This window comes from Pongo abelii, chromosome 1 (assembly GCF_028885655.2).
Source record: "Pongo abelii isolate AG06213 chromosome 1, NHGRI_mPonAbe1-v2.0_pri, whole genome shotgun sequence".
NCBI lineage: Eukaryota > Metazoa > Chordata > Mammalia > Primates > Hominidae > Pongo > Pongo abelii.
The window spans coordinates 69,711,479-69,718,835 of NC_071985.2; the positions used below are offsets into that span (position 1 = coordinate 69,711,479).

The 7,357-nt window shown below is 53.7% G+C and overlaps 1 pseudogene; it reads left to right on the top strand.

The window, feature by feature from the left end:
- LOC100937378 (plasma serine protease inhibitor-like) lies at positions 1-6,933 on the top strand (annotated as a pseudogene).
- Positions 6,934-7,357: the final 424 nt, after the last annotated feature.

The following is a 7,357-nucleotide window of genomic DNA, read 5'->3' on the forward strand; positions in this document are numbered from 1 at the left end:
ATGTGCACTTACCAGAGGTCAGGGGAAGAATCTGCCTTCACGGTGAGGGTTTGGAGGAGGAACAGCCTGGGAGCAGAGATCCTGGCAGGGCCCAGGGCTCTACAGAAATCAGGGCGTCTGTGGGTGGAGGTAGCCTCCCTGTGAGGAGGAACCTGGAGAAGGGGTGCCCTGGGTGGGCCGGGGCGTTCCCCAGAAGGAGGCCAAACCTGAGGTAGCGCACAGAGCCCCGGGGATGCCCAGCTCCTCTTTTCTCTAAGACAAGGTGCTCTGCTCCCCCTCGGAAGCTGGGGAAATGAGGGTCTGCCTAGGGGGAGGGTAGCAGAGGGGCTGGAGACCGCCTCAGAGAAAATTAAATTGCACTTGAGGGCAAATTCTATTAGGGAATAGAGCCTGTCTCTCAACAGCCTGCGTCCATTTAGGTGATTAGCTCGGCCCAACACTTCCACCCAGAGTCTGGTGAGCTCTGTCCCTCCACTGGGGGAGCCAGGCCGGAGGTCCAACTGACCCACTCCCCTCTCAATCCCCCTCTCACCATTCACAGCCCCCAAGCTCTTTGACAGTGGCCCGGAGGGACAAGCACATTGAGTCTCTCCTGGAGCACAGAGGGGGTGGGCAGCTTCATGGAACACATGGAGAAAAGGACAAGCAGCACCCCAGGGACAGAGACAGATTTACCCTGCTTCAGTCTGGAGCAGGGACAAGGGAGGTCAGAGGTCAGGTGGGGGAGAGCACTGGGCACTGGGGTAGTCAGGAGGCTGGACTGGAGGGGCTGGGAGACAGGAAGGATGGTGACAGGTGGAGGAGATGACGGGGGAGCAAGAGGCCAGGAATACAAGTGAGGAGATGGACAAGAGAGAGGGTCTAAGTCAGCAGGGTTCGGACCCAGGGAGTAGGGATGGAGAAGACAAGTGGCTGGTGTCTGATGATGCCGTGTAATGGTAAACTAATGGAACATATGGTAAATGGTCAAATAAATCCACCCGTGAGTGGGCATCATAAAAATAACATGCACCTTAGGCTACTGTGTTGCTTTAGCACATGTTCTAAGAGTTCAACAAATGTTGGCCAGGTGCGGTGGCTCACGCCTGTAATCCCAGCACTTTGGGAGGCCAAGGCTGGTGGATCAGTTCAAGCCAGGAGCTTGAGACCGGCCTGGCCAGCATGGCGAAACCCCGTCTCTACTAAAAATACAAAAATTAGCAGGGCGTGGTGATGTGCACCTGGAGGCTGAGGCAGGAGAACCACTTGAACCTGGGAGGCGGAGGTTGCAGTGTGCCGAGATGGTGGCACTGCACTCCAGCCTGGGCAACAGAGAGATACTCTGTCTCAAAAACAAACAAACAAAAAACAAAATAAAAAACCACAAATGTCAGGGCCATCGTGAGCTGTTGGCCGTATTCATACACTTCACACTGTCTCCACACTTTGGCAGAAGGGTCTAGATCTGAGGGCCTTCCAGGGCCCACTTGCCAATCCATTATTTCCTAGCACCAGTGGCACCACAGGCCCGTCTCAGCCGGCTGGGCCCTCCTCTGGCCCCTGCTGGCCATCTGTCCATGAGGAGATGCTCCCTCCTCTCCTTCATGTTGATCAGTGAAAGAGTTTGCTTGATTTCCCTCAATTTCTGACTATAAAATTATTTCATTTGCTTAACAAAACTTTATTATGCACACACAATGTGTTCTGAGGAGAGCCAGTGCTGTTTCTAGAACATGGAGAAACACAAGCACAAGCAATTTAAAATGAGCTCTGAGCAGGAGCATGGATGGAGCTGGAGGCCATCATCCTACACAAACTAACTCAGGAACAGAACATCAAATACCGCGTGCTCTCACTTATAAGTGGGAGCTACATGATGAGAGCACGTGGACACACAGAGGGGAACAACACTGGGGTCTGTCGGGAAATGGAGGGTGGCAGGTGGGAGAAGATCAGGAAAAGTCACCACTGGGTACTTAGGCTTAATACCTGGGTGACGCAGTAATCTATACAACAAACCCCTATGACACAAGTTTACTAATATAACAAACCTGCACGTGGACTCCTAAGCTGAAAATAAAAGTTAAATAAAATGAGCTCTGAGAACACGTAGTGGTGTATAAAGCGTTGTCTCTGACCGGTGGCATGAGTTATTCTGGTTTAGGGGACCCTCTCTCACAGGCTCTCCTAAGGCCCACCATGTGCCCTGAATTCCGGGCCCAAGTGAGCTTCACCCTTAAACCAAAGTACTTATGTTGCTAGGGTGGTTGCACTCCCGCAAAGAGCAAGGGATTTGTGTTCTTTGGGGGAGCAAAGGGGAGGGGGTGCTCAGAAAGGGAAGACCTCTGAGGGAGGGAAAGAGAGCATGAGGATGTTCCCCAGCTGTGTTAGCTGGGCAGTGGGTTGTGGCCTGTTCTGCCGACACTCTTCAGCCCAGGGTCTCCCTTGAGGGGCGGCTCCTGCCCAGAGATGTGTTCCAACGAGCCCCTCTCCAACCCCTGACGCTTGCCCAATTTCCAGGGCACAGGCTTAGCATCTGAAGGCACGTGGGGAGTCCGGGAAGCTGGCTGGGGTTGCAGATGGCCTGGCACCCTCCCAGTGGAGGCTGCTCAAGTTTCTGGCTTTGGACACACCAAATAGCATTGACAACTGACAAGGCCCCTGTTTCCTGAGAACACTCTCTCCCCGAACCCCCGTGGGCATAGGGGTCAGTTCCCTCCTTGGAATTCCAGCCATCTTCATGACAACACCACTCCTGATAAAACACACTCCCGTCCTTCATGGGGCTGGGGAACTTCCACCATGTCCCAGCCACCTACTCCTGGGGACCCTCTCCAGTGGCTCTTAGAAAGCATTTGAGAACTGCTGATTCACATTAGCTTCACTCTCCGAGGACCATCAGTGCCCCAGCGCTGGGTGGACACTCCCCACCAGCTTGGAGACCTTGGGCAAGTTATTTAACCACACAGATGACTTCCTGTAGGGAAACAGAGAGGGAGTCCCTGGCTGTCAGGGGCAGACATGAAATCACTGTGCGGAGACATTTCTGTGAGGTCCTCGGGCCCTTTTACTCCTCTCTACTGACAGCCAAGAGATGGTCTAGCGCACTGTTATATTTCCAGCTGGAAGTACAGCACCTGGCATATTATAACTTCTTAGTAAATATCTGTTACAAGATTGAAGTGAGTGAAAGAATTTCTAAGTGATCCAATCCACTGCCCCGGCCCAAGAATGGAAGAAACCTGAGCACATCTTCCCTGGGTCAGCAGGGCTGAGGAGGTGGCATCCGCTCTCGGGAGCAGCTGAGCAGCCCGTGGTGGCTCTGTCAGGCCTGGTTAGACGACTGGGCCTGTTATTGGTGTGGGCAGCTGGCTAGATACTCACAGTTCTGCTGCTGTCAAGGCCCCACTTACCCCTCATCTGTAATGGTTCCTGGCTTTTTATGTACTTCCTGCTCTTCCGCGGCACTCTACAGACTCTATTACATTTGCCACATGGTCTCCTGTGATGAACACTCGGGAAGAAAGGAAAAGCCTTTGAAAACGATCCAGAAACCGAGGCACCAGCCTTCTGCTTCAGCCACTGGTGGCTGGAATAAGGCTGGAGTTATGGCCTATGCACTTTCTATGTGATTCTCCAGGCCCAGGAGGCCTGTCCCACTCTTGCCGCATTTCCAAGTCCTGGCTGTTCCTCCAGCCAGCTCAAGAATCAAGACTCATGCACCTCTTAGCATCACAGGATCATATCATCAGATTGGAAGGCATCTTAGAGCTCTTCAAGCCCAACGGCCCAACACTTGCCGAATTATGTCTGCGGCATCCCTGGATGACAGCCATCTGGCCTCCTTGTGAACATAGCAGGTCTCGGGGGCTGTCTGTTTTCAGAGGCAGCCGGGACCATTGCTAGGCAGTTCTACGGCAGGACTACTTATTTCCACAAAGTTTTGCCTTTGAATAAAGTAACTTGAAAGTTTGATTTTCCTGGGTTGTGTGTGTGTGTGTTATTTAAGTGCTAATTCAGTTAGCACTTAAATTACTGTGAATCAGTACTTTCAAAATGACTTCAACATCTGGAGTTGCTTGTTTTTTCCACTATTTCTTTAACCCACAATAATAAGAGTAAGAGTTGATCTCCAAACTTCCACATTAGATCTTTGCTTTTTCAAAGTGGGCAGCTTATTTTTAACTAAATTTAAAATTAACTCTTTTCTGAAACTGAGTCTTGTTCTGTTGCCCAGGCTGGAGTCCAGTAGTATGATCATGGCTCACTGGAGCCTCAACTAATCCTCCCACCCTCAGCCCCCGGAGTAGCTGGGACTACAGGCATGCACCACCATGCCAGGCTAATTTTTGTATTTTTTGTACAGATGGGGTTTCGCCATGTTGCCCAGGCTGGTCTCAAACTCCTGGGCTCAAGGGATTCACCTGCCTCAGGCTCCCAAAGTGCTGGGCTTACAGGCGTGAGTCACTGTGCCTGGCCCATTATTTTCTTAAAAAACAAAAATGAGAGGGTGTTTCCATAGTGTACTGGTTATCACATTCACCTAACACGTGAAAGGTCCCTAGTTGGAAATCAGGCAGAAACAAGCAGTTATTTTCCTTCCGGCTGGGCGCAGTGCCTCACACCTGTAATCTCAGCACTTAAAAAAAAAATTGCCCTTCCCCTCCCCCTCCCCCTCCCCCTCTCCCTCGTCTCCCCTTTCTTCGGTCTCCCTCTCCTTCTTTTTTCAGTCTCCCTCTGTTGCCGAAGCTGGACTGTACTGCCGTGATCTCGGCTCGCTGCAACCTCCCTGCCTCAGGCTCCTGTGACTCTCCTGCCTCGGCCTGCCGGGTGCCTGGGATTGCAGGCGCGCGCCGCCACGCCTGAATGGTTTTTGTATTTTTGGTGGAGACGGGGTTTCGCCGTGTTGACCGGGCTGGTCTCCAGCTCCTGGCCTCGAGTGATCTGCCCGCCTCGGCCTCCCGAGGTGCTGGGATTGCAGACGGAGTCTCGCTCACTCAATGCTCAATGGTGCTCAGGCTGGAGTGCAGTGGCGTGATCGGCTCGCTACAACCTCCACCTACCAGCCTCCTGCCTTGGCCTCTTAAAGTGCTAAGATTACAGCCTCTGCCCCGCCACCACCCCGTCTAGGAAGTGAGGAGCGTCTCTGCCTGGCCGCCCATCGTCTGGGATGTGAGGAGCCCCTCTGCCCGGCTGCCCCATCTGGGAAGTGAGGAGCGCCTCTGCCCGGCCGCCACCCCGTATAGGAAGTGAGGAGCGTCTCTGCCCGGCCGCCCATCGTCTGGGATGTGAGGAGCCCCTCTGCCCGGCCGCCCCGTCTGGGAAGTGAGGAGCGCCTCTGCCCCGCCGCCATCCCGTATAGGAAGTGAGGAACGTCTCTGCCCGGCCGCCCATCGTCTGGGAAGTGAGGAGCGCCTCTGCCTGGCCACCCCGTCTGGGAGGTGAGGAGCGCCTCTGCCCCGCCGCCACCCCGTCTGGGAGGAAGTGAGGAGCGCCTCTACCTGGCCGCCACCCCGTATGGGAGGTGAGGAGCGCCTCTGCCCGGCCGCCCAGTCTGGGAGGAAGTGAGGAGCGCCTCTGCCCGGCCGCCCCGTCTGGGAGGTGAGGAGCGCCTCTGCCTGGCTGCCACCCCGTCTGGGAGGAAGTGAGGAGCGTCTCTGCCTGGCCGCCCAGTCTGGGAAGTGAGGAGCGCCTCTGCCTGGCCACCCCGTCTGGGAAGTGAGGAGCGCCTCTGCCTGGCTGCCACCCCGTCTGGGAGGAAGTGAGGAGCGTCTCTGCCCGGCCGCCCCGGCTGGGAAGTGAGGAGCGCCTCTGCCTGGCCACCCCGTCTGGGAGGTGAGGAGCGCCTCTGCCTGGCTGCCGCCCCGTCTGGGAAGTGAGGAGCACCTCTGCCCGGCCGCCCTGTCTGGGAGCTAAGTGGGAGACAAGCTTCAACCACAAAGGCACCCAAGAGCAAGACTTCTACGTGACCTCGGAGACTGTGGTGCGGGTACCCATGATGAGCCGCGAGGATTAGTATCACTACCTCCTGGACCGGAACCTCTCCTGCAGGGTGGTGGGGGTCCCCTACCAAGGCAATGCCACAGCTTTGTTCATTCTCCCCAGTGAGGGAAAGATGCAGCAGGTGGAGAATGGACTGAGTGAGAAAACGCTGAGGAAGTGGCTTAAGATATTCAAAAAGAGGCAGCTCGAGCTTTGCCTTCCCAAATTCTCCATTGAGGGCTCCTATCAGCTGGAGAAAGTCCTCCCCAAGCTGGGGATCAGTAACGTCTTCACCTCCCATGCTGATCTGTCTGGCATCAGCAACCACTCAAATATCCAGGTGTCTGAGATGGTGCACAAAGCTGTGGTGGAGGTGGATGAGTCGGGAACCAGAGCAGCGGCAGCCACGGGGACAATCTTCACATTCAGGTCGGCCCGCCTGAACTCTCAGAGGATAGTGTTCAACAGGCCCTTTCTGATGTTCATTGTGGATAACAATATCCTCTTCCTTGGCAAAGTGAACCGCCCCTGAGGTGGGGCTTCTCCTGAAATCTACAGGCCTCAGGGTGGGAGATGAAGGGGGCAATGCTATGGCCCATCTGTATGCTGGTAGCTAGTGATTTACACAGGTTTAGTTGACTAATGAGGCATTACAAATAATATTACTCTATGATGATTTCTTCCACCCACACAACTGCAAGATACAGGTACCTTGGGGAAATTTGGAGAACATTCAATCTTGCCTTCACTATTCATCAGTGAAGATTAGCACTGAGATCCAGAGACGCTGGATGACTTGCTCAAGTTCACCAGCATGGTAGTGCCAAAGAGAGGTCCAGAGTCCAGGCCCTTGATGCCCAGCTCAGTGCCACAAAGCTCAGTAGGAGGGTTGTTCCAGTGGATGAGGGCCACCAGGAAGCACAGGTCCAAGGCTGGCCCCCCACCTATCAGCAACAACTGTCAGTTCATCCTGCATGGGAAAAATGTTGGAATGGGGTCTGAAATGGGGCTACTGTTTCGGTCCTAACGTGCTGTGTGACATTGGGACAACACTTCCCCTCTCTGGACCTCAGTTTCCCTCTGTATACAAGGATCAGATTCTTGCTGTGATCCAAGATCTCCTGAAATCATATAGAAAGGCTGGGGTGGGCCCTGTCAATCATGGTTGATTTCAGTACACTCAAGTGCTATTCATCCTTTAAGAAAAACATCTGGATATCAAGGTGGAAATGGCCCATTTAATGATTGATTATATCATTTCATGGATATAGTTATAATCTTATGGGCCTGGCTGGGAGTGGAAGAAGGGAAGCCTTTTGCAAATAGTAGAGTATCAGTTGCAGGTGCCAATGACTAACTGTTTGAATTTTATGTTGGCATTAACAATAAAGCATTT